Below are 26,668 nucleotides of genomic sequence, written 5' to 3'. Positions count from 1 at the left end.
CTGATATGACTGATTCATTTCTCATGTCTCATTAGATACTTGAGCGACCCAGATATTTGCTTTTATGTATAGAATCATGGAATCATGGAATAATTTTGGTTGGAAAAGACCCTTAAGATTATCGAGTCCAACCATTAACCTAGCACTGCCAAGTCCACCACTAAACCATGTCTCTAAGTGCCATGTCTACATGTCTTCTAAATACCTCCAGGGATGGTGAGTCTACCACTTCCCTGGGCAGCCTGTTCCAGTGCTTGTCAAATCTTTCTGTGAAGAATTTTTTCCTAATACCCAATCTAAATCTCCCCTGGTGCAACTTGAGGCCGTTTCCTCTCATCCTGTCACTTGTTACCTGGAAAAAGAGACCTACACCCACCTCGCTACAACCTCCTTTCAGGTAGTTGGAGAGAGCAATAAGGTCTCCCCTCAGCCTCCTTTTCTCCAGACTAAACAACCCCAGTTCCCGCAGCTGCTCCTCATAGGACTTGTGCTCTAGACCCTTCACCAGCTTCGCTGCTGCTCTTTGGATGAGAGTTTACCATCCTATTCTAAACAGTTTCTACTTAAGGTTTCCCTAAACTTAGGGGATGCTCAGGTCTTTAATAGGACCATAATATTTGTCCTGTGTCATTGTTTTTACTTTATATAGTGCCATGGGTACACCAGGACACTTTGCTTGAATATCAAAACTGCACCATGCTGCACCAAGTATACTTGCAGTTTTAGGAGCCTTTTAAATCTCTGCACGTGCCAACACAGTAGTAGAACAAGACAATGTTGTTCCCTAAACAGCTCGCCCTGAGTAGCAGGTATTTTGAAACTATACTCTGTACTGCACGGCAGAAACAGCAGAGACTTACTTGAGTGTCCCAAAACCTGGTCCTGCCTACCCATTTCTGTCTAAGATGATTGTTCCTTGTCTAATGCAAGAAGAGCTGCCTGTTGCTGTGGTTTGGCTAGAGCAGGTGACCTGACCTTCTCTGGGCATGCTGGTACCAGCCTGGCAGGACCTGCCTTGCCTGACTTTTGGTGCTGTTATCAACAATTGTGGCTTGTTAGCAGAGTCAGTGGCAGTCCATTGGGGAAGTTATGGTGACTCAGTGATGACAATCAAAAACAGAAAATAAAAAGAGAAAAAGGCAGCAAGCAGGGAAAAGGAATAATATATACAAAAAGATTGGATTGCTGGTTTATTTATCAAAATGTCTTCTTTCTTCTCCTATTTGTACTCTTTATATGTATATATATATTTATATTTGTAGCTCACTCAAAAGCTGAAAAAGAATGTAAAATCTCTGAAAGCAGATTTTTATTTATGAGATTGCTAGCTGTGACAGATTACTATTCACTCTAGAAACAGAAATTATGCTTTTATGATATTATGACTTAAGGGGAATGTTACTGTAATCTCCCTTTTTTCTCTGTATGCTGGTTATATGCAGTGTTTATTCAAGTCTTACTTTCACCAGATCTGTGACTGTATAACTGAGTCCACTAGTTTGGTCCCAAATGTGCAGATATGAGTCAGAAGAAATTGAGAGAATCTTTGAGATAGATATAAAGTTCAGTTTGAATGCAATGAAGGAGGATCCACACTTTTTTAACATACTGTCATTGATATTATCAATGTTGAGTATGCTTTTACCTTCAGACCTCTGTAAAAATGTATCTGGAAAGACAGAAAGGATATCTAAAAATACATCAATATGTTTATATAATTATGCAAACATAAAAAATATTCAGCTCATGTCAATGGGGTGCTCATATTTTCTCTCTAGCAGGAAATAGAGGCTAATCTAGAAAGAGTTTTTCACAAGCACGCCAAAATCTTTTTTTCACTTTGCCTACGGTTTAATAAGACTCCTTGACTTTGATTGAAAAGTCACTTGATAAATAATGTAATTATCTTGTCCACCTCTGTATGCCCCATTTACAACATAGCAGATCATTTGGCAGCACTTCATTAGCCAGAGAGCCATGTGTCTTCAGTGAGCAAAAGGATATGAGTTCAAATGATACATTAGGCACAGGGTATATGCATGACTTAAAATCTGCAAAAGGAAACTTCTTTGAAATGTCCACTGATAAAGAGGTCATTAACAGGTCATTAGGTCATTAACACATTAGGTCAAAAGGTCATTAACACTGACTCAGTGTCAACAGGTGGCGTGAGTCACATTATCTGCTGCAAATAACATACATTGCAAATATAGTCTGTCTATACGACTGCAAAGTCATTTTATGAATTGACCTTGAATGGTGGGATGATTGAAAAGTATTCACTGTGAAGACTGGAGGAACAATTTTCAGTCTATGCTGTTTCCTGAAGCTGCTTGCTTTCAGCACACATTATTTCTGCTGTATATGAAGTCACTTGAGTCCCATCCTATCATTCTACTGCCTGTTTTGATAAAATTATTTTCCACTGGGACAAAAAAAAGGAAAGAGAACCTGAGTAATATGAAAGCAAAAAAAATTACAACATTATGCCAACATGTAATAAACCAACTGTTTGTTGCTTGAATTGGTCTCCTTTTATTTTTAGATGCTAACAGTCTATCTACAAGTGTGTATAAAGACACTGGAAGACTTCAAGAATTCCAAAAGGAGGACATTGCTCTTGCAATGGAGTTATTGCATGAAACTTTGTAAATGTCTTTTTGGCCTTTTATCATCAATACAGATGTCCAGGCAACCTCTTGCAAAATTTTGACTTCCCTCTGCAACTTATTTTTTTAGAGGTGAGCAGCAGCAGAAGGAAATGCAAGCTAAAGCTGAAAGTCTCAGCACGATTGTTTTCAATAACCGAAAACTTGTTTTAGAATTTCCTCAACACAAGATGCAAGGAAATGCCTTAATGCTTCTCTAATTGCACCTCTGAAATGTTACATGGGTTTGTGTTCAATGGTAGAGGGGCTAATTTTGTAGACTCAGGGGAGTCCTCTAGTTTGACCTGAATGTGTTTTGCATTTCATGGGTTAACTGCTTCAAATTGTTTGAATTTCTCTGGTACATGCCTCACTCTACAACATCTTCTTAGAATTATACAAGATCTCTGGAGGTCTCCAGTCCAACTGCCCACTCCAAATGAGACTATTGCTAGCACTAGATCAAAAGCCAGTCCTGGCTTTGTCTAGCTGAGTCTTGGAAACCTCCACGGCTGGAGGCTCCACCACGTCTTGGAGTAACCTGTCCTAGTGCTGCACCACTCTCCTGGTGTATCTCCTCCTTCTCTGCTTGAGTTCTTCTACTTGTTGAAATTAGCATTAATTGATTAAACATTGTTCCACAAGCTGATTTTTCTTTCTCCCTGACTTTTGTAGTTATATGACTCGCACCTTTCAATATTCCCTTCAGCAACATTGCCATTGTAGTTTTAGGGTGGAGGGCATGGGTAGATCTATTGCATAGGACATCCTGATTATTTCCTTTGCAAGCGGAAGTGGATACTTGATACATAGATATCAGTTTTCTGGTTTTGGAAAGACTGAGAAAATTGTAACAAGAAAATCTGTGATTTCTAATCTTTGCCTGGGTACAAGTGTAGTTTATCATTATAACTGACAGGCTGCATTGTACTGAGGACTGATGAGCTCCTTGTAGTAGCGAAAAAAGATTATGTATCTCTAATGGCAATTCTACCGTTGATACCTTTGATCATCTTATCAAGGAAAACTGAGTTGATCTTATTCACGCTTGTACGTTTCTTCCAGGGAAATCACAATAAGTTGTTACAGGCAATTGCTTTAGTTGTTCAAGAGCTCTGAAATGCTACTACTATGTGTCATTTCTTTTTTTAATCTGCTAGGCAGAGGGAGGCTAGTGAAGGTGGGCAGTTGCATCAATGCTGTTTTCATGTAGCTGAATCTGAGCATTAGCCACTGCTTGAGCTGGTTACAGCTGGGGTTGGAGGAGTTCTGAATTGAGGAGAGAAAAAGTCACCAGTTTATTATCTGAGGATGGAGCAGGAACACAACTCTTTAAAGCCTTAACATAACAGGACTGAGTATGTTCCATCTCCAAATCTCGCCATTTCTATAACATCTTAATTTGGAAAAGACTTAAATGTTAATTGAACGTTTAAAGAGCTAAAGAAGGATTTGGGTAACTGAGTTCTGGACAGACATTTAGGCTGATGTTTATTCTTTTCACCTCATAAATATTAGTGGGTGGCAGTTGACACTGAAACAATGAGATTAGTCACCAGCTTTTTTTTCCATAACACCTCTGAGTTTTATATTTAGTGATCTCCTTTATACCACATGCCATTTCAAATAGTATCCATATGAAGAAAACTACATTTTCCTAACTTAACTGAGAATAATCTGAGCATTTTCTGTTCTCGCTGTAACAAAAGAATAAATTAAAGTCACAAATTTAATCAATTTACATAAATTATTGAAGGCAGGATTGAGCTCCACATTAACATGTTTAGATTTAGCTGTCTACAGGTCCTTTTAGCAGGGCCTGTTGAGATAGGACAAGGTCCCTTCCAACCCAAACTATTCTGATTCTATGATTCTACATGTAAGTGTATCTACCTGAACCAGCTGTCTAAACCTACATCATAGTTGATAGAGATCTACTCAATGCTGTCAATGGAGTCTGAAGAGCTATTCAGCTCATCCTGAAATAGACACCTATGTTGTAGACACCTATGTCAGGTCGGCCTAATAGCTCTCCAGACTCAGACTCTGACTAGATCCCCACTGAAAATAACAGGAGACAGCTATAGTGGGATTCAGCTGTCCATGCACAGGTGTCTTTTAGATGTTCTAGAAGATCCTACCTGACTTGATTCCAAGCAGCAATCAGGACCATCTCCTTTGTGCAACTGCCTAAGCCTGTCAACAACTTTTGACTGTTGACAACTAGCTTGGAGTTTCCTTAATTGAATTAGATTTGTAACCCATCCGTGCAGGGGATCTGGCTATATGAAGCTCACATACATCCATATTTAGGTGTCTAAATACTCCACCTTGTGATTAGTAGTCTAGAGGTTTGAATATCTATCCACAAGACAGGATGCCTGAGCTCTAGGAACAATTTCTTCAAAGGAGACTGGACCACATATGTTGAGAGAGGGCCTGACTACCAGGCTATCAAGTAGATTATAAGGGAACCTGACTCTGGACTAGACTATGGTACTTAGGTTTTTGAGGAGCAAAACTTACTAAGTCTTCTCCTAAGACTGTCTTTTTTTTTTTTTTAATTCATAATGGTCTAGTGTAAAATGTATGTATATTCCAGGGTTTTGCATCAGCAAATTCAGTTCTGCTCCCTCTCAAATTAATGCTGATATTAGTAGTTATTTTATGCTTTCCTCCCATCATATATCCAAACATTTCCATAATGTGTGCATACCTGATGTTCTTAACTTACATTTTCTGCTTCATAGATTTCCTGTCACTTTCAATCACAATGATACAATGAAATTATCCATTAACTATTATTTATATGCCAGTGAAGATGAATATACTCCAGAAAAGATGCAGATGCATCTGTTCACGTTTGAAATGCAAAGAAGAATTGATAGGCACTTTATTGACATAAAGTGTTTTTGTTGGGCGTTTTGTCTTGTCAATGAAAAAAACCTCCCTTGCTGCTTCTTAAACTTAAGAGGTACTTATGTGTTTCTGTCTGCTTATTTTTGGTGGCATTGAAAGAAACAAGTCACTATTGGTGAAAAAGAACTTTTACTGAACTTGATTAAAAAAGTCTTCAGACTTCTGTGCTGCACGAAAGGAGAACAGAGAGTTTCCAAGCCACAGAATAAGTTCCAAATTCCAGACACTTCATCTGGAAATATCTGTCTGTAGATGCCTAATTCTTGACATCCGAATCTGTGAACAGATCTCACCCTCAGGCCATGTATAACTTCTAGCTCTGCCAGCCCCACAGGTATATCTCAGCTCTTCTTTGGCATCTCAAACGACAGTTGACAGCCAAATTTTTAGATTAATTTAGGACAACTGAATGAGTCAGTCAGTAGCCTGTGGAATGATATCATCTACCTCTTTCAGTGCCCTTTAACAGTCCAGCCCATACCTGAATTCAGTATGAGCTGGAATGCAAAAACCAAGAAAATCTAGTTACATACCAGGTAACATTTTAAGTCATCTCCTTTCTGTGGTTGTCTAAACCCATAGACATCTCAAGATTTGGCTTAGAAGTTCCTTGAATCTCCTTTCAACCAACTGTTAGTGTGAGAAGTTTGTTCAGCTGATACAGGAACAACTGACAGAGTGATACTAGATTCAAACACAGAGCACAACCCACAAAGAATTATAAAATAGGGCATTTGGGCCATAGGTACAGCTCCTCTTTAATCAGTTAGGTTACTTGTGCAAAAGGTTTCTTGTTTTGAGTACAGGAAACACACAGTATAAATAAAATCGGCCCCAGATGTACAGGAGCAGGGCTGTCTAAAAGCGATTCTGTGTTTCGAAGGCAGCTGGTAGAAGAGAGCTTAGCATGAGCAGGCAATGGAGACCTGGCAATTACTTTGCTCAAGTTGGGTTAATTGCACAGTCTCAGAGTTGTGTCCCTCATTGGCTGATCTGTGGGAATGAGAATTCCTAGACAGCCCTAATGAATTGAGCCAAACTGGATGCCCTAAATCAGTTTTCAACTGAAATTGCCTTTGACAAGACCCTTCTTTTGTTAATAAACCTCTGCATTACACATTTAATGGTCTCAGCTCTTTTTATGTCTCCTAAAATTTATTTGTATGCAACCCTTATGACATCTTCAAGATGACTCAGGAAATTCAGTTGTAAATACATCTTTCAAAACTGAATAGTTATTTCAGTCCTTCATTTTAATAGAAGACAAATATATTTGTTTATTGTTCTGTTTCTCCTCATTATCAAATCATAACAATATCATGTCAACCACGCTTTAGCATAGCCTTGATATCCTTTGTTTATTGTGAACTATAATTTGAACAGTGTTGTACCCACAAGGGCAAATCTCCTTTGTACAAAATCTTGTTGCTAATTAAAAGTTTAATCTGATAGTGTAATTTATTTGTTCATACTTGTGTGTACATCATAAGCCCGACCTTAAGTCTTACTTCCCACACAGCATAAATTGCACAGGCCGTTTGTAATTCAGTAAAGCCATAAGCAATAGCAGTAAGAATTCAGCAAGAAAAGAGACTAGGAGAAACTAAAGGACTAAAGGAAAGAAGACCCATCGAACCTACACATTTTGGACAGTCGTTTTTCCTCCTCTCACCTCTTGTTTCATTACCCACTCTATCTACTTACACACTACCGACTGCCTGTGTCTTTCCCCTGTTCCTTAAAGCTGCTCACAAACCCTGGATTAAAGTCCACTCTGAGTTATAGGTTGGCATTTGGGTTTATTGGCAACACAGGCACACAGCTACTCCATGCCTTGACGTAAGTGCCTTCTGTCCTGAAATTTCACTCCAGGGCTTTATTGTTTCTCCTTGTAATTTGTTTCCTAAAAACCCTATTCTTCCTTCCAAGGCAACTTGGAGATTAGCAGCATCACTGAGTTGGCAGAATTTCAACTGACTAGGTGGTATCCTGACCAGAAATGCCTTGCTGAACTCAAACAGGCATCCTAAATCCAACACGTAAGTGGTCCCTATAGTCCAGGAATGGGAGGGCAACAATCAGAAGGTGAACCATTATTACTGTGACTTAAAGATGATAGTACATATAAACTGGAGTTTATTCCACTCTGTCTAAAAACCGAATAAGAAAATGACAGACCATAACTAGCCATTTGCCATTTTCTTGAAAAATCTTTTTAAAGCATGGATGGGTTAAGATTATGCTTTTTTCAATGTCCGTATCAAAAGACTTTAATTTCCTAGTGAGCTAGTTTCCCCACTGCAGAAACCTGGTATAAATAATAGCTACTGTAAACAGAGCTTTGAAATGATCAAAATAGAGATTCTGGAACTGTACAGAGTCGTTTAACACTGTTCCAGCTTAGCAAACTCCTGTTCCCACTTTGTTATACTGAAAATGTCAAAACAAGATATTTCAACACTGTCAAAGAGCTTTCTCCACTGTTTTCAAAACACATTTTTGTCTAAATTGATATCCTGCTTTTTAAAATTTTGATATAATAGCACTCTAATTGTAAATTGCTTTGAGAAAATTTGATCAGCGTACTATGGAGGTTTTGAGGAGACATTAAATCTAAACTAATATCAACAATTATACTGCACTTAGTTGTACAGATTGACATTGCAGTCCTGGATACATGTAATGGGGGCCAAGTGGCATTGTGAATTGCACTTCTTAATCACAAATACAAAATTATTTCAAAAGTGGAACAACCTCTGGCAGAATGACCTTCATTAAAATAGACCTTTCAGTGTGAATGTGGGTTTTGACCTCACATGGAGAAATGATGCAAAATCTTGTACAAACCTCACTTTCCATGCTTGTTACCCAGCTCAGAATCTACTTCAATAATTTTGATATTGTAGAAACCTCTATTATTTTGCAATATGTTAGTCTTTTGGGGAAATACCTTCTTTCTAGCATAATGAATAAATTAATGACACTTATACTGGGCAATTGAGCAGAAGTTTTTTAGGTTATTTACTTACTTATTCTACAGTAAACTGTGTTTGCAGTCACAGGAATGTAGCTCTGAGATACTGTAAATGTTTGCTGTTAATAGATAAAATCTTTTCAAGTAACATTTGTTGATCGCAGATTGTATACAAACATCTTTTTTCAGGCTTATTCAGTGTTTTCCTGTGAAGATTATGGAACAGCACATTAATGAAACATCAGATACCTCAAAGTCTCTGATATTCAGAGTACAAAATTCTGGTTATTCATTGGGGCTGGAGGAGTCAGTTCTGGTTCTCTGCCTTGTGCAGTGATTTGCATGTTTATTGCAGGGCCTTATATTTCATCTCAGATTTGCCTTGTAAGCCTGTGTAAAATATAATGCAAATTCAGTAAATCATCTAAATGCTTGAGCACCAGGAGCGGCCTCTGTTCTGCCTAATTTGGATGTAAATTTAATTGTGAATAATATCTTATTGATAAAAAATGGAGAAAAAGCCAGTTGTTTGTCCTTCAAATTATATGTTGGGGTGCCTGGATTTTTCCAGCCTTACAGTTCTAGGTATTCCTCTTCCATTAGGTCAATTTTACAAACATAAATAGAGACATATTGACATCTGGGAACAAGTGCCTTTCATCCTGCGGCTGAGGCTGGGGACGGACAGTGCTGCAGGCACTCTGAAAAGAGGAAACAATTCTCTCTTGTTCCTTTTCCTCCTTCTTCTCATATTCATCTGCTCCTTTTCTCCTTCTGTATTCCTAGTGCTGCTACTTTCTTCCTCCCATTTATTACAGTCTTTCAGCAATCTTCTTGCCATTTTTTTTTTTTTGGCTATTAAACATTTTCTTCCACATTCGTCTTGCTACGGCTGCCAAAATAGATAACTGGTTGTACGAGTCATATGTGTATTCTGGACTATTAAGTTTTCTTCAAGAATTCCCTGCATGTTTTTACTGTTTCTTATGGTGACAGAATTTTTCAAGCACTGACCAGTGGCTCACCCTTTATTCTTATTCAAGCCAAATAATCTTTATACTGGCCTGGAAGTGCATCAGTGCCTAGACCCATGGGAGAGAATGGAAGAGTCCTTCAGTCTTACACCCCATATTCTTGTAATTTGAATGCCCCCTAGGTTTCCTCTCATCTTTTCTACTTAGGGAAAGGTTCTAAAGTCCAAGAATTCATAAAGCCTATGTTCTTTGTCTCTTATTAAGAGAACTGTCAATAGAAAGCAGGGGAGGGTAAAGAAAATCCCATGGTTTTTAAAGTATCCAAATGTGGGGTCAAGCATGTTTCTGTTCTGTATGTGTACGTGATATGTGAGTTTGCATCACACATTAGACAAACAGAAATAGACTGTGAAATGAATACAGGTAGCAAGGAAAACACCATGAACATTGATTCTTCTTTACTGTAGAAGCTGCTATTAACTGCTTTTTGGGTCAAAAATAATATTAGTGAGTAACAATGGAACATGTCAAATATTTGTTAACGGAATAATTTGAAGGGAGGAGTAGCAGAAGCCTGTTTTCTGCAAAGGACATAGGCAGTGCTATCTCAATATAGTTGAGAAATCCATTATCTTAGCCTCGCCTTCATGAATAGAGCATGTTTACTGAGTCTTCCTCCTGTGGCTAAGCCCTTAGGGAACTATAGATCTTTGCCATATTTGAATTATTCCCATTGAAACTGAAACAAACAAAAAATTCAGAACCCCTTGTGATAGTTAACATGACCTCAAATGAGAGAGAAAAGAATACAACCCTTTGTTGAATGAGCTCACATTCAAGTCTGCAGCTTTAATGGAGATGATAGCTCTCTGGTGAGAATAGGTGACTCTAAGATACCTGAAACGAGCTACCTATATGAAATGACAGAAGGGATGTGTTTTGATCGCAAGAACCTGTGTCCATTTCCTTATTTCATCCTCAGGATGCTGGTGGCATTTTCATTGTTCTTTGATTCAAAAAGAATCTACCAAATGACATTTTGCTTGCACCTTCTTTTTCAGTTCAAATGTGCTATGTACATTTACATAAATTTGCAATTTATGTGTGTGAGATTTAACTCCGTATTTTGGAATCCTTTTCTTGACTTTTGTGACTCAGATTTAAGGGCTACAAAAGTTTTTCCTTTAAACAATGGAAGTCTTTTACTACCTCCACTTGAATGGCAGAGGATACTATGGGGACAATACTCCAGGGAGCAAGACCTTTGGTAGAAGAGACATATCAAAGCTTCTTTCTCTACGTTGTGAATAACTTTCCTTCTCACAGAAAAACTCAGTTTTCAAACTCAGTGGGTTTTGGAGTCTATGATTTTTTCATGAAATTACCTGAATTCTGGAATAGCAGGATCTGCTCCACTGTTACTGTTGGTGTTGGGGAATCATGGTGTCTCCCACTGACTTAGATGATTAGAATGCAAATTTTGTGGCTTTTTGATAAATTTCACCTGATTTTTAAGTGTGATTATCTTAGCACGCATAGTGTTAGCTGTCCCACAGAATGCATAACACCATATCTATTCTCCCTGTCCTCTGCTACCTCTCGCATTGTGTATTATAAGCTGGTTTTGCTCACATGCTCAGACAACATTAATATGGCCATAGCAGATAGCCTCTACCTATAGTTTTCCATGCTGTAGAGGAATTTTCGTATAACCGATGAACATACCCTTCTAACTTGGTTTTCAGGCCTGCAACCTACTTGGTTGTAAAAAAAAGCCTTGGAAAATCTTTTGCCCAGCACATGTACCAGATGCCCAGACCAAAACATTGAGAACTCTGAGTCCTCAATACCCCAGGAACTGAGTGTTCAGGAATTGCTAACAGTAAGGATACAAGAGACCATGTATATGATTGATGTAGTGATGGTAAATTTTTCACAGAGAAGAATACTTATGACACTTGCATAGTATGCATTTACTTTATTTGAAGCTGTATGATTCTTTAATTCCAGATACACTGCTTTAATCTCTCCCAAAGTGGTGCTAGCTTCTGCAATCTTCTATGCGACTCCATCATCAGTCGCAGTGTCATGGGGCAGCACGCTGCTGAGTAGCAGGACCTGGCTGCTGTGTCGTCACCACTCTCAACTGGCTCAACATGCTTTCCAGTAAGGAAGGGTGTAGGATTGAATTCATTTTCTTGATAATCACTTTGAGCTGACTGGCATTTGGATCTTATGAGCCTATAACGTGTCATGCAGTCCAACATGCGTGGGTAAACAATGCAGAGTCACTAGTAAAGAAGGCTGCTCTACAGCTGTTGATTTCTCATTGGGTCTCTGCATGGTGAAAACACCATCTGGTAATTGAATGTGGATCTTCCATTGTGGCTGCATAAAAATATTGCTGCAGAAGTTATGATAAAAGGGAAGCAGAAGGCAAATATAGCCTTACTTATTGGTACCGCTGACAGTGAAATGTTATGGTCGTCTGCCATGATCAGGGACCCTCATCTCTAGGCCATGAAGCTAGTGAGCAGCATTCATAAAACCATCTGGACATCAGGATTTTTGCAAAGACTTCCAAAGAAATTCATAACTTACAGTCTCAAAGGCTTTCATCTGACACAGACTGTATGTAATTCTTTATTTTGCCGCACACTTCACCTGACTTTACCCAGCTGTAAAAAGGGATTGCAACAGTCAGGTCTCAATCACACTGAAAGCTCAGTTGTCCTTCAGAAACAGTTTTCCAGCAAGCTCCCTAACTAGGCAGCTGCCTATTGGTCTCGCTGTTACCGAAATCCGGAATAAAAACTTCTTAACAGCAATGAGAAGTTAAGAAGCAGGCACTCCTTTATTGCAGCGCTGGGCACACGGGGGATCGCTCCACCTATTGTGTGCACCTGTCTTGTCTAACGATACAGTTAAATACACACCTGTTATACATATTCATTAAGTTTCTGGGAAATGTTATACATAATCATCAACTTTCCAGTAAATCATTAGCATATGTATATGTCTCTTCACGCAGGCACAGCAAAGGTCTCTGGTGGTCTTCAGAAGCCCTCTGGTGGTCTTTCATAGTCTTCCTCACTTGTCCGCTTCTTGACCTCTTTTAGCTGATTCTGCGCAGTATGATTCTCATCACTATCTATATTAGTTTGCATAAAAATGTATACTATGTTCTCTTTTGAAATCTAACCTTTTCAATGATTGGTCTTTCAGTTATCAAGATGGGAAAGGTAGGGAGTTTCCAAGAACCAAATCTTCTTGGCTTCTTAAAAGAAAATATAAGCCAACGATAATCAGCTAAAAGTACAGTACTACACATTCTTTAAGTTCTTTATCTACTATAGTCACACACTATAACTTTATATTCCTAAGATTTTAGCTGTAATCAGATTTGATTTCTTTTAAAATGTAAAATCGCAAGGATTTTTGCAGAGGTTGAGCACAGTGATACAGGATGGTTTATCAAGGCATGGATGGTCACTTCTCTGGTTTGTGAAGGAGGGGATATTGTTTGCGTCATTGAACTTCCTGAGAACTGATCCTTACCTGCACTGGTAATGTGACCATCTGCTGACCACCATTCGTGTATCACTTTATAGGAGTACTCATGATACCTTTTGTCTCACCCGGTGACACCCATTTAGTAGCTTTGAGAGTGCAAATTTGCTAGGGTTGCTAGTTGCTGCTTTGGAGCTTCTTATAGCACTTCATCAAAGACAACAGACCATTTAATAAACTGCTACAATGTTCACATGAAGATTTTCTTTTCATCATTCAACTGTATTTGACTCTCACTGCTGGGAAGTGGCTTGACATCCCTACCTTTAGAACTACAAATAGTTTTCAAGCCTTTGTAAAAGAACCGGAATTTTTCCTGATCCAGAGCTTACTGCTGCTGTTCTGTTTTTTTGCCTGCGCTTTATATCTGAAAAGAGAAAGCTTTGCTTGTACTTATGTTTGGCAAGAAACTTGCTTTCCTGCTAGTTTCATGCTATATGTAATACATCTATAGATGTTCATAAGCTAATAGAATATCCATTCTCTATCCATTCTCATCAAAACAGTCTAGATATTTCCACACAGCAAAGCCATACACCTTTCCTATGACATTGTACACTATGTCCTGTGTTGTGTCCCTGAGTCTTTTACATTAGATTTCCTTTGTTGTTTTTTTTTTAGAACAACAACAGACTGCATTTGGGTTGCCTTTTGGCATATGCAATTTTGAATCATTCAATATTTAATCTCTGAGTGCCTTTGACTCACTTGACATCTGAATCCTCACTACTGATGCCTAGACCAACCATCTATATCTTGGCATGGGTGATATAACTCTGACATCATGAACATAACATTGTGGCATAATGATGCATTTAACAACATTGTAGATCTTGTACTCTGCCTGCATCTGCACTGTCTTGTGCTTGCAAACTCGCTTGCCAGCCAGCCCTCAGCACAATGTTAGAAAGAAGATATCATTTAAGTTTCCTTGCCAAAATGAGCATACTCTAGGACCTTTCACAAAGTTTCAGTTCCCTGCAGATGAAACCTCCGTAATACAATGAGTTTATCATTTTGTGCAATGAACTTGATGGTACTGTTGAGATCCAATATTCTTTGACCTCAGCATGCATTGTAACTCATGACTAGGCACAAGCAATTATCATGCAAGCCAGCTATTTGTAATACCATCAGTTAGTTGGAAACAGTTTAGGGATCCCTGACTCCTGTAGTGAAGAACACATTCACTCCTAGCTACCAACATTCGTGTTCTCAGCTGACTATCCGTTAGACAACTCCTGTTTCTTCCAGTTGCATTTTTCCAGATAGGAAAACTTGCTTCTGAGTAAATTCATTGACTGTGTTTTCCCTCTCCCAACATGAATGTACTTTATTCATTTGAGGAATGAAAGACCCCACTTTTGAGAGGTTTTCATGGTGAAACACTGTTGTTGGCTTCTGGAGCTACATATGAGGTATATTAGATTCAGAGGCAAAGGCTCAAACAAATACCAGAAAGAGGAGGCAGAGTGGGAACTCTAGTTTCCCAGCAGGAAGACCTTGTAAATCGGACTATAATTATTTTTCTCCATATTCACTGAGACTAGGACAAGAAATTAAGAATTTAATTTATGGATATGGCAATTTAAATTAGATCATTTCCTAATATCTACTTCTTCAGTGTTATTTTGGGGGCAATTGAGGTGTATTTGAATTCCTGTACTGAACTCTTTTCTTCAGCGATTCATGGGAAGACTAAGAGCTATCAGAAGTAGCACTGAGACAGTTTATTCAGATGAGATCTTCCCTGAAGTTGCTGTGTAGCACGGGGAGGGTGCTTTACATACTAATAGTAAAAGTCAATATGAGTGCACAAGGGCCACCTGCAAGAAAACCATTCTGGTATTAACACACGGAGAAACTGCTGCAGAGTAAGCAGGCAGAAGGCCTCCTTGGGCACTGTGCCCAGCAGTGCTTGTGACTCAACAAAGGTACAGCGGTACAAAAGCACATGGATTCAGTGAAATATATTTTTTATGCTGAAATTGCACAGGCAGCCAGCTTTGAATGCATCTGGCAGGCTGGATCAATGCTGAAGTAGAGAGTGTAGGTGTTTATATTCTGCTTATGTGGCTGGGATGGATATTGTTTACCCCAAATTGCTTAGGGCTTTTTCTGCAACACCCAATTTATTAATCTTTTTTCAAAGCATTAGCTGTATTCTCAGTACTGAACAGGCCAAAGATAGAAAGAGCTTCTCCTTCAAAGAGCTTACAGGCTCAGAAAAGTCAAGATAAAACTGTTTTTCTCACTGAGACATGCTTTTAGCACCTTTAGCCTGGAATTATGTATTTTATTCAAATGGAGCTCCGGGAAATAAAACAAAAAAAATAGATTTTTGCTTTCAAATTGGCACCAACTATTATTAAGACCATAAAATAGATGTGATAGGAAACATTGCTGATGCTTCATATCTAAATCTGCAAGCACATTAGCATTGTTTGCATTTACTCTCAGAAGTACACCTGCTCATTTATTCTGCTTGGAAACCACCACTTAAGTTAGTCAGTGCTTTCAAACCAAATTACGTCCATTTAGTACAAGATCACTATTCTGTTAACACTATAGTTTCTGTGCCCTCCTGCAACAATGACAATTAATAAATCAACTTCTGTCTCAGCCTAATTTTCAGTAAGTACAACATGAGAGACATTAATGTCTAATTTGTAAAAGTTCATGCTAACTGAGGAAAATATCAAGTCTTTATTGTGGTTATGAATTATATATCAAAGATGAAAATTAAGGTTATCTGGTCTTAGTTTGGAAGATATAAGAAATGAGATCACTTTTTATCTGGAAATGACTTATTTGAGCCTTGCCAAAATTCCCAGTAAATCTAAAAGGGACAGGATCCATCCAAGAGGAGATGAGATTATCTTGGTTTTGTAAGAAAAATGCTAAACGGCACAGTTACAAATACAGAAATATGGTGAATATTTCCTTAATATACTAAATATACAAATAGTTTCTAATCAGGTCAAGTTTCTTTTTGATTAGAAGTTAACATTCTTCCAATCTTGTATAATTTTCTTTTTATTAGTCAATTGTTATATCCTTCATGGAGATTGTCAGAGGTGGGTCCTGCTTGTCTTTACTCTTAAAACCTTTTCAATACTTTGAAGACCTTTGTTTGGAGGACTGCAGAGGAGGATCAAGAACTTACCATTGTTTAGCTGCAATCTACTCAAGGATATATAATTATTCTTGTTTTCCTTTGTTGGCCACTTTCTGTAAAAAATGTATCTTCCAAAATGACTAGATCAAACATAGAGAAATCCACTTGCTTAACTTCAGCCTAAAATACCTGTTTGTCAGTGTAAATTGTGCAAACTCCATGAGCAGTGCCTCTGAAAGTACAGGGACAATTACAAAGTACAATACAGCTCACGTTACATTAAGAAACAAATTAACCAAGGAACATAAAAATTTGCTTGGGATTCATGCACATTATTAACCAGTTAATGTATGCATTCTCATTAAATATGCATGTTTGGGTTGTTCACTTGATTACTCATAGGGCCAGATTCAAAGGAACTGTCCTGATGCAAGACTACAGCAACACCATAAAGATTCAGGTGCCTATGCCATACTGTTTACACCATTTTTTGCTGTTACTCCCCAACTCTAACTTTTACTATGAGTCTATTAAATACTCTCTAGCAAGGACAGAGAATTGCTCTGCTGCAGTGTATTGGGTTTGTGTGGCAAGGTTTTGGTAGCTGGGGGGGCTTTACAGGGGTGGCTTCTGTGAGAAGCTGCTGGAAGCTTCCCCTGTGTCTGACAGAGCCAATGCCAGCCGGCTCTAAGACGGACCCGCCACTGGCCAAGGCCAAGCCCATCAGCGACGGTGGTAGCACCTCTGGGATAACAGATTTAAGAATGGAAAAAAAAGTTGCTGGGGCACAGAAACTGCAGCCGGAGAGAGGAGTGGGTCATGAGAGCAACAGCCCTGCAGACCCCCAGGTCAGTGCAGAAGGAGGGGGAGGAGGTGCTCCAGGCGCTGGAGCAGAGATTCCCCTGCAGCCTGTGGGGAAGACCATGGTGAGGCAGGCTGTCCCCCTGCAGCCCAGGGAGGTCCACGGGTAGCAGATATCCACCTGCAGCCTGAGGAGGACCCCATGCCAGAGCTGGGGGATGCCTGAAGGAGGCTGTGACCCCGTGGGAAGCCGGTGCTGGAGCAGGCTCCTGGCAGGACCTGTGGCCCCATGGAGAGAGGAGCCCACGCTGGAGCAAGTTTGCTGGCAGGACTTGTGACCCCACGGGGGACCCACGCTGGAGCAGTCTGTGCCTGAAGGACTGCAGCCCATGGAAGGGACCCACGCTGAAGCAGTTCGTGAAGAACTGCAGCCCGTGGGAAGGATTCACATTGGAGAAGTTCATGGAGAACTGTCTCCCGTGGGAGGGATGCACACTGGAGCAGTTCATGGAGGACTGTCTCCTGTGGGAGGGACACCACACTGGAGCAGAGGAAGAGTGAGGAGTCCTCCCCCTGAGGAAGAAGGAGCAGCAGACACAACGTGTGATAAACTGACTGCAACCCCCATTCCCCGTCCCCCTGTGCTGCTGGTGGGGAGGAGGTAGAGAAAATCTGGAGTGGAGTTGAGCCTCGGAAGGAAGGAGGGGTGGGGGAAGGTGTTTTAAGATTTGGTTTTACTTCTCATTATCTTACTCTGATTTGTTTGGTAATAAATTAAACTGATTTCCCCAAGTTGAGTCTGTTTTGCCCATGGCGGTAATTGCTGCATGATCTCTCCCTGTCCTTATCTCGACCCACAAGCCTTTCATCATATTTTCTCTCGCCCTGTCCAGCTGAGGAGGGGAGTGATTGAGTGGGTTTGGTGGGCACCTGGCATGTAGCCAGGGTCAACCCACCACAACCAGCAAATCTATCCTCCTCCAAAGCCCTTTGCCAAGCAACCATGCTCAGTTTCTCTGCATCAACTAACTTTTATATCCATTGCAGTTAAACATGACTGGGGCAACGTACAATTTGAATAGCAGCCAGGGCCAACCTACCACATGCAGCAGGGCTTGAGTGCCCTGAGCCTTTACTTTTTCCCAGGTAATCTCATCTCCTTTGCAACTGTAGACCATCGCAGCTGCAGTGATGCTGCTACAATTCACTTGCACAAGAATCGAAAGACCAGACACTCCCCTGACATCAGAGCTGATCTCCTTCCTACCGGGCACACCTAAAGTCTGCCTCTTGTGTAGGAAGAGTGAGAGTGGAGAACTTTGCCCACCTTTTGGCTTTCCACAAAACAGCTTTGATGTCACCTTTTCCATGCAATAGCCTTAATTATTTTCATTTACTTCTCAAGTTTTATCAATTTATGAGATCTGGAAGAGACAGAAGAACTTAAAAATAAACTAAGTGGGTAACTACCAGGGGATTATACAGATCCTGATTGCTGAGTACTCTTAACCTTGGTACCTGAGTAACCCTCACAAGGATAATATTGCATATGTCAGGTCGGACCCATGTGCCATTCCCAGACTGCGTTATATCAAGTTGTATATCGTGTTCCTCCCACTACAGCATCTGTTTCTGTAATTCTTTACTTGTAATTGTGTTTTCAGATATAAACTCTCCAATATCTGGGGCTCCTGATCCCAGCTATTGAATAGAAATCCTTAGTGTTGGAGTCACTAAGCATTAACATATCCACAGAGAAAATAAAAGCTTATTTCTGCTAATGCCTGAATGCAAGAAGACAGGATTTCTGTGGATCCAACCGTCCTCTAGTCAAGGCCTTCAGCCTTTGTTTTCAGGAAGGATATATAATATAAGCCTATAATTGCAATCTGTAGGATAATCAATAAAAACAGACAACAATTCTTCCAGACTGTTGAATACTTGGTTTTCCAGATATTCTTATTACTTCTGTTAGCATAGCTCTCAGAAGTAGGATAACTTGTGTAGTGTAAATATACATGACGACAATTAATTTGAGTGATTTATACCACAAATCTTAAGTGGAGTTGAATATAGATATGCAAGCCCTAAATTTGGAATTGTACTAAGTTTTACTAGCAAATAGTTATACCTTTGGGGATTGCTAATGACCTACAGTCTTCTGCTGTGTTAGGTTGTTAAAAATAAGAAGCAAAAATTAAAACTTCTCATTTAATAGCTGTTTGGTGCTTCTTGGTTCATTATTCCCTTTTGGAAGCTGAAGACTGATTGGCAAGCTCAGCAAAAGACAAAACTCTATTTGCTGCAAAGACTGTGCTGTCTAAGGCTGTGCTGTCTTTTTAAGGCCTTTAGATAAGGACTTTCCCCCTTTCGTTCTCCAAGATTTTCCTAAGGAAAATAAATTATTACAAGTTGGTGAGCAGTATAATGGGATCTGGCAAATGTGTGTTGAGTGGAGGAGAATAAGTTTTTGCTCTTTGATGTATTAGAGCTATTATTTTGCTCTTTAATGTATTAGTGTTATTAGTATAATAAATCTGCTCTTTAATGTATTAGTGACAGAGATCCCCGGCAGACATATAATTGACCAAATGATGAAGAGTTCTGTGGAAGGAAACATGGGACATTACAGATAATGCAGTTGGGACAGGGGAGTTAAATTGTCAGAATTTGCAGCATTAACATTCATTTATGTCTTTTTAAAAATTAAATTCTGAATATATCTGAGCAAGCTGGCTGGGCCCTAAACCTTTACTTGCAAAGCAATAGAATTTCAGTATTGACAGACGTAAGATTTTTTTTTTTAAGTCTATTTTTAATACTTTACCTCCTGACTGCCCAGCTACCCTCTGTTAACATGTTTATTATTTGACACTGCTACAAAAAGTATCTAGCCATTGTTCTCTGAGAGCTTTGTACAAAACACTGAATACTTGATAGTTGATACCGTGGTGCCTCTCTGAAGAACCGTTTCTATCCCATTTTTACAGATGAGGAGACTGAGAGCTGAAAGAACTTGCCCTGGCTTGTAAAAGATCCAGGATTTAGATCCCAGCTTTATTGTGTAGTATAATGTACGTGACAATCATGAGCCATTAAACATCAGACAAATGAGTTATTGCTGATACGTGAGATACAGACATGAAAATTGTTCCATGGAGACTTATTAGGGGAGCTGCAGAAGGTTACTGTGCTGCACAAATTACAAGCAAAATAATTTCATTTCATTAAAAATTTGTGAGGGTTTTATGCGTGAAGCCTGTTTATAGTGAAATGAATTTCTCTCCTGCTGCATCTTTGTTCTCAGCACAAAAGTGTAAAGCATAGCTGTAGCAAAAATACCGGCAATGCATTTGTCAGTTCCTGTTATGTATCAGACCAAATTCTTTTCAGCCTTTTGAAAAGGAGTCGCTTAGGGTATGTTCCAAACTGTGGAAAATTGTGTAAGAATATTGGAGCATTGACTCTCACATTGTCGTCTCGTATGTCTCCTTAACAAAGGGATGGTCTCAACCCTCTGTAATGTAGGTCAGCATTAAGAGTGCCAAATTACTCTGGTGATTCCATCTGGTCCCTATGGCATGTTCGACAGGTGCAGGCATTCCTTCAGCCTCATCGTCTTCACTGTGGGGTGGTAACATCTGACAAAGCTACCAAAGTTTAGCGTTAGAGTATACAGTGGTAATTGCCAATTTAACACATGGTTGTGAAATAGCAACAGCAGTATGCTGAGGTAAACATGTGCCAGAAGTCCACAGACAAACTTTACATGCCCCTGATTAGAGGCTATCTTTCTGAAAAGATGGATTGTTGTCAAAAATAGATTTGAAGCTGGCTGTAAAAGGGTTCCAAATCATTGACTGGTTCAGTCAGTCATTTAGATAAGTGCTATACATGATGGTTTTTGTTCTGGCCTCATTATATAGCAGAATAGCCCCAAATTTCAGGACTGCTTCTGATGACAATTTCAGTATCGTTATCTGCAATAAGGTTAATTTTACTCAGCATTAGTGCTGTAGGGTACAACCATGTGACTGAGATAAGGTCCATTTAGCCAACAAATACATTTTGTTATATCCTTTTTCCCCTTAAAGGAAAAAAAAAAATGATGCAAGTCAGAGACTCTATGGTTTTGTCCACTTGGCAAAGCTCCATCTTATCTCTGTGTTGGCTGATGGCTGGCTCAATACAAAGCAGAATAATTTACTGAGCACAGAGTACTCACTTATCCGTGCTGCATTAGCATCAAAGAAAGATCTCCTGCCACTGGAGCTTGCAGTCAGAAGCTACAAATATAACTGCTGAAATTATTGTCTTACACTCAAAACAAGACAATTAGTTTCCCTGTTCCTCTTCCCCTGTAATCTGGGACTGAACCTGGTGCTATTTTGTCTCTGAATTAGGGAGGAAATATAGAAAACCGACAGTTGCTCCCTCTTTACATCCCTGTTTTAAAACTTACTTCTTTCTCTATCTACTGTTTGTATGTATTAGTAGGCAACAGCGTTAAGCATAATTCTTTCACTAACAAAATCCTTCCCTCAGCTCAGGTCAAGACTTCAAACCAACCATTCATAGATTAAACACAACACAGTACAATCAATTGGAAGCTGGTAATCCACAATACTTTGGCAATTAAGATGAGTCTAAGATACATAGATGAGAACATCATACAATTCTCAGTAAAAATGTTTAGATGCCAGACATCCACTTTTCTTCAAAGATTTTTTTTTTCTCCAAACTTCTCATCATTCTTGTTCTCTGTCATTCAATCTGCCTCTTTGGGTATGTTGCTTAAAACTGGGTACATTAATCATGGTTGCTGATTCTCTTCCAGTTCTTATGTAAACACTTCCCAAAGACTAGGAGTACCCCAATAACTTGTATTCACTTTGTGACCGAGTGTCACATCCTCTAGATCTTTTACCACCAGAAAGCTGCCTAACATATTTTTTCTCCATTTTGTGTGCACCTCCTTGATTTCTTTTTCTTGAACAAATGCTTGTCACAATTGGCTATTTTTGATTTCCTCACCTGTATTTGTGGCTACCCCAGTTGGCCTGTGGAAACCTGTAGCCTCTTTCCACGAACCTCCCCTTGTTTGCATTCTTAGGTCAATCTGGCTCTGACAATGCTAGAGTGCTCCTGGGAGTTTTTAACCACTTTTTTGCACTATCCCCTAAAATAGGTCTGTTCAAAAACTGAAGAGAAAATTTTGCTGCTGAGAAATGTCTTTTAGTGAATTCAGAAAGGACAGTTTTAGCAACTGAAAAGCTTCATAAGAGTGTATCCATTTTGATGAAATTCTGTATAAAAGGTAGTAGAAAGGATTCTTTCCAGCTCATTTCATTCCATTTGGCAAAACACGTATTTTCTGGTTTGTTGTTTCAAGTTATTATTTTAACTTGAATTTTGTGTGGGTTTACCTTATTGAAACAAAGTCTTTTGCTGGTTATGAATCACTCTCTTTCTCTCTCTGTTTTAATTTTAATCTTTTTGCAAATATCTTTTTTCTTTTTTCCCCTCAAATTAAGAATGAAAACCATTTCAAGTGTTAGAATTTCCCATGGGAGACAAATTTCTCTTTCCAAACCCTTTTACTGCAACCACTGATTCATTCCATATCCCCTTTTTTATGCCCAGAGCACTCCAGGCATCATGGTTTCTCTCCGTATATAAAACCTTACCAGTAAGAACATTTTAGATTCTTGGCAGAGGAGATACAATTCTAGTGATAAAAAGCCATTCCTCTAGTGACACTTCTTTGACTGGAAATGGAGGAATAATACAATTTGCAGATATAGTATTGCCTTGTGGAGGTGTTAGAGTAATATCATCGATATTTTACTGGGCTAGACAACATGGTTCAAAGAAATTTCAAATATTGTGGAGGCCATACATATACATGTGTTTTGGTTCTGTCATGACAGGATGCATAGACATGACCTCTTCGAAGCAACTCTACTGCATCATCACTGTGGGTTCATGTTTAGGAACAAAAAAAGTTTTTCCTCTTTCTTTGTTAATGATAATTCTCTGCTCAGCCCAATAACATCTAATTAAAGAGGAATAAGGATAGCCATCATAAAACATCTGCTTTAAAAACATCCCTCTCCCCCTTTTTTTTTTAATTTCTTTTTTTGCCCTACTTATTGTGCTATAACTACATTGCTGATGATTAAGGTAGGGATTCATTTCACCTTTTTCCCACACCTTTACATGTCTGCAGTGCCGATGGCCAAGTTAACTGTACAAACTGCCATGGAGAAAAACTAACTTAATTATTTTAACCAATTTGCCACCGGCAGCCTGGAAGTGCCTGTTTCTTTCCTGGCTGTATGGGGGCTGCCAGAACTCCAGCCCAGTTGTAAAACATCCCTTTGGAGGCATGAATCCCATTCTGAATATCAGAAATTAAAACTGAGCAGTAAATGATGAAAGCACTGAGTCTGACGCATAATCCTGTAACATTTCTCACCTTGCGTGACACACAAACCATAGCCAGTTCCCATAGCTCAGCGCAGCCCTAGTGCAACGTTTTTCCTCAGGTCCCTGCAGATGAGATCCAGCAATGGTACATGGCTGTCCCATTGTTGCATGTGTGGATCGTGGCCTTCTGCCGAATCCTGGGGAAGTATCTGGAAGTGCAGAGCGTGCTACCAGCTTAGTGGGAGTCCTCACCTTCTGTCTGGGCACAGAGAAGACTAAGATGCTGTATGGAGAGGAAGTGATAGGCCCCATGGAGACAAATAACAGCCAGCTCAGGAAGGGATGGAGGTCAAAGTTGCAATTTGGGGATAAAAGGAAAGCTGCATGACAGGGTTTTACTGACAGTTACAATGTCTGCGCCGAGTGGAGAATAAAAAACTGTTTTGAAAACCCTATGCCAAGCACCTTTGATATCTGAAAGAAGAGACACATTAAAACTGAAGCAGTATTTCAGATTTACCTTAACATGGGCTGTTTTTACTTTGAAATAAGAATTGCTATGAAGATTGCTATGAATACTTCACTGAGCTAATGCCTGAGGCCAACAATTCCTGTCTCAGCCTCTGCTAGAGACAGAGGCTTTCCTTGAATTTATGCTAGTATCGTTATTTAGTCTGTCATGCTTTTACTGTAGGGAACAATAAAAACATCTTTATTGTTTTAAAATTTTAGTTGTCTTTGAAATAGCTGGGGATTTTGTCATCCAAATGCAGACACTTCTGTTTCTCCGAGGTTTTTATGGGAACAGTAATCAGAGATAAAGCTATTAAACTGCTAGCCTGGGATCATTTTATGGCATATTTGTGAGTAAGTATGATTATGAATGTTACAAATAATTCTTCTGAATTATTTGTCAGATTTGTGTTGCTGTGTAATATATAGAGGGAAGGTTACTGCATGCAGCTGTCTGTTACCATAAATTAATTTAGCACTGCACTTAAAAAAAGCATTGTTCCGACAACATTGGAAACAGAGTCCTTAATTCATGGCCTTTCTCTGCACAGTTGTTCATGCTGTAGTTTTGATGGAAAGTGTTCCATCAAAAAGGTAAAGGTAGTGCAGTAAGATGGAACTTACAGGTGTTTGAGCTTCCTTTGGCTCTGCAAATTGAATACTGAAATGTGGTGGACTGGTGGGCAATGACTGGCTTCTCTGGAGAGAGACAGAAAGAGTTATGGGAGGATAACTATGATGTGGATATTGGGTTAAATTAGAAAGACTTTAATCCTAATCTTGGAAATCTTTTATGGGTCTACACTAGGGCAGCCAAGAGACTGAGCCAATGGTTGCGAGTATATAACATGGGCAATGTCACACTGACTGACTTGAGAGTGAAAATCGTGATGGTTATTGATGACAGGAATTATATGCTTAGGAAGACAAAGTCTGTGTACTTTCAATTTATTTACGTTGAAGTCAGAGGCAAAACACCCAGTGGGCGGCACAATTGTTTATTTTTGTTCTCAGTTTCCCAAGACATTTCTGTCTCTTCCAGAGGCCCTACCACAGCTCCTGTTTTTCCTGCCCATCCCTCCTTTGTCTGGCTGCAGCGCAACATTGCTGAGATACCCCTCTGGGAAGCATCCAGGGCTTTGGTACTTCAATGACAGCCAGAAAAGGCTTGGCCCAGAGCTTGGCCAACCTCAGGGACTAGCTGGAAAGCCTCAGTAGTTACTAGAAACCAATGGAAGCAAAAGGAGGAGGGGAGAAGGAGGTCCTGCAACGGCAGGAGCTGGACAAGCGAAGAGCGACAGCGCCAAGTGCACAGATGAGTCCCTGTCGGACCTCTCCCTGGCCAGAAGAGGAGGTGGGAGTAGGTGATGTGCCAGGACCTTCCTCCTGGGCAGCCTGCTTCCCGCTCCCGCACTCCCTGCTGTCTCCATCTGACTCCCCACTGCAGGGTTAGATGAATATCTGCTTTGGATACCTAAGAGCAAAAATGGTGGTAGGTGAATTGTCCTGCTGAGTTGCCTTTGGTTTACTTAGTTATGCTAACGTATAGTTTTACTTGAAATTTCCTTTCACGGTACCATATTTTACCATATTTAGAGATATTGTGCCGTCCAGCTATTTGAAGTGATTGAATGGTCTCCTAATTCCTTGGGAACAGTCTCACCACTTGTTAAAAAGAGGTTTTGCTGTAGGTTTCCTTCAATGAGCTTCCTGCTGGAATAGCTCCATTTTTAAAAAAAAATGGTGGCTCCTGAAGCCTCCCTTTTGGGAGGCAGGAGATGTAGGGAGCCTTAGAGGCAGAAAAAAAAATTAGGCCACACACATCCTGAGAGCTGTTGAAAATCATCTGGGCTGATGGCTATGACTCCTCCTCCAACAGTTTAATGATTCTCTTGACTGTTTTTCTTATAAAGTTTGGAAAGAAAAAACAAAACAAAAAAAGAAAAAAGAAAAGGAAAAAGAGAAGATTTATTTGAGGTTAATGGAACTTTTTTTCACTGTCAAAAGAAAATAGTCTTAATTTTTGGCAGGAAAAAATGAAATTGCATTTGACCTCTATTGACAAATGATCAAGATATGCTTCATAATTTTGCATTCTCTTTACTGATGTTATTTCTGATGGTATTGCAGATGTATTTCAGATGTCTTTTAACTTTGTACTTTAAGGATATAAAATTCTACTTTCCCCTCTACAGACATTTCCTCCTACTCCTTGCTTAATCTTAAGCACTACCCGTATTTTTCTATCTACACCCACACCCGGGAATAATTTCCCTATCTGAAAGTGATTTTTTAAAATTTTCTTTTTTTCCACTCAGCTGAAACTTTCAATAAAGAAAGGCAGCATATCTTGTGTCTTTAGTACTAAACAAGTTCCACTGTCTTGAACAACTTCGTTGGTGAAAAATGTGATGAAAAAAGTTTAGTTCTCTCCTTCACACATTTTCACAGTATTTTCACTGCTGCTTTTTCCATATATGCTAAGTAACATAAGTTCAGCTTACCTGCTCCATATGCTTAGATTTCTGCCTCTGAAATGCAGCAGAGAACATTTTCATATTCTCCAGTGTGCATCTGTGATCCTGCAAAGATTTATTTGCACTTATTTTACTTCATGATTCTCCAATGGTCCAAGTAATTCTGGCAGAGTCTTTGCAGGATTGGGACCCATGAAACAGATTTCTTGGAGTGCTATTTTGAGGGTGATCTTATGACATCCAGT

General features: G+C 39.4%; 1 long non-coding RNA gene across 1 annotated transcript; it reads right to left on the bottom strand.

Moving 5' to 3' along the window:
• Nucleotides 1–24,878: 24,878 nt before the first annotated feature.
• On the bottom strand, nt 24,879–26,011 carry LOC128152656 (uncharacterized). The gene is made up of 2 exons (XR_008238725.1): nt 25,534–26,011; nt 24,879–25,420 (listed from the first exon to the last, which is right to left on the bottom strand). It is a non-coding gene; the product is annotated as an uncharacterized LOC128152656 (long non-coding RNA).
• Nucleotides 26,012–26,668: the final 657 nt, after the last annotated feature.

Source organism: Harpia harpyja, chromosome 2, assembly GCF_026419915.1.
Source record: "Harpia harpyja isolate bHarHar1 chromosome 2, bHarHar1 primary haplotype, whole genome shotgun sequence".
Lineage (NCBI taxonomy): Eukaryota > Metazoa > Chordata > Aves > Accipitriformes > Accipitridae > Harpia > Harpia harpyja.
The sequence above is the reverse complement of the archived record's forward strand: the minus strand, read 5'-3'. Positions and strand labels throughout refer to the sequence as shown.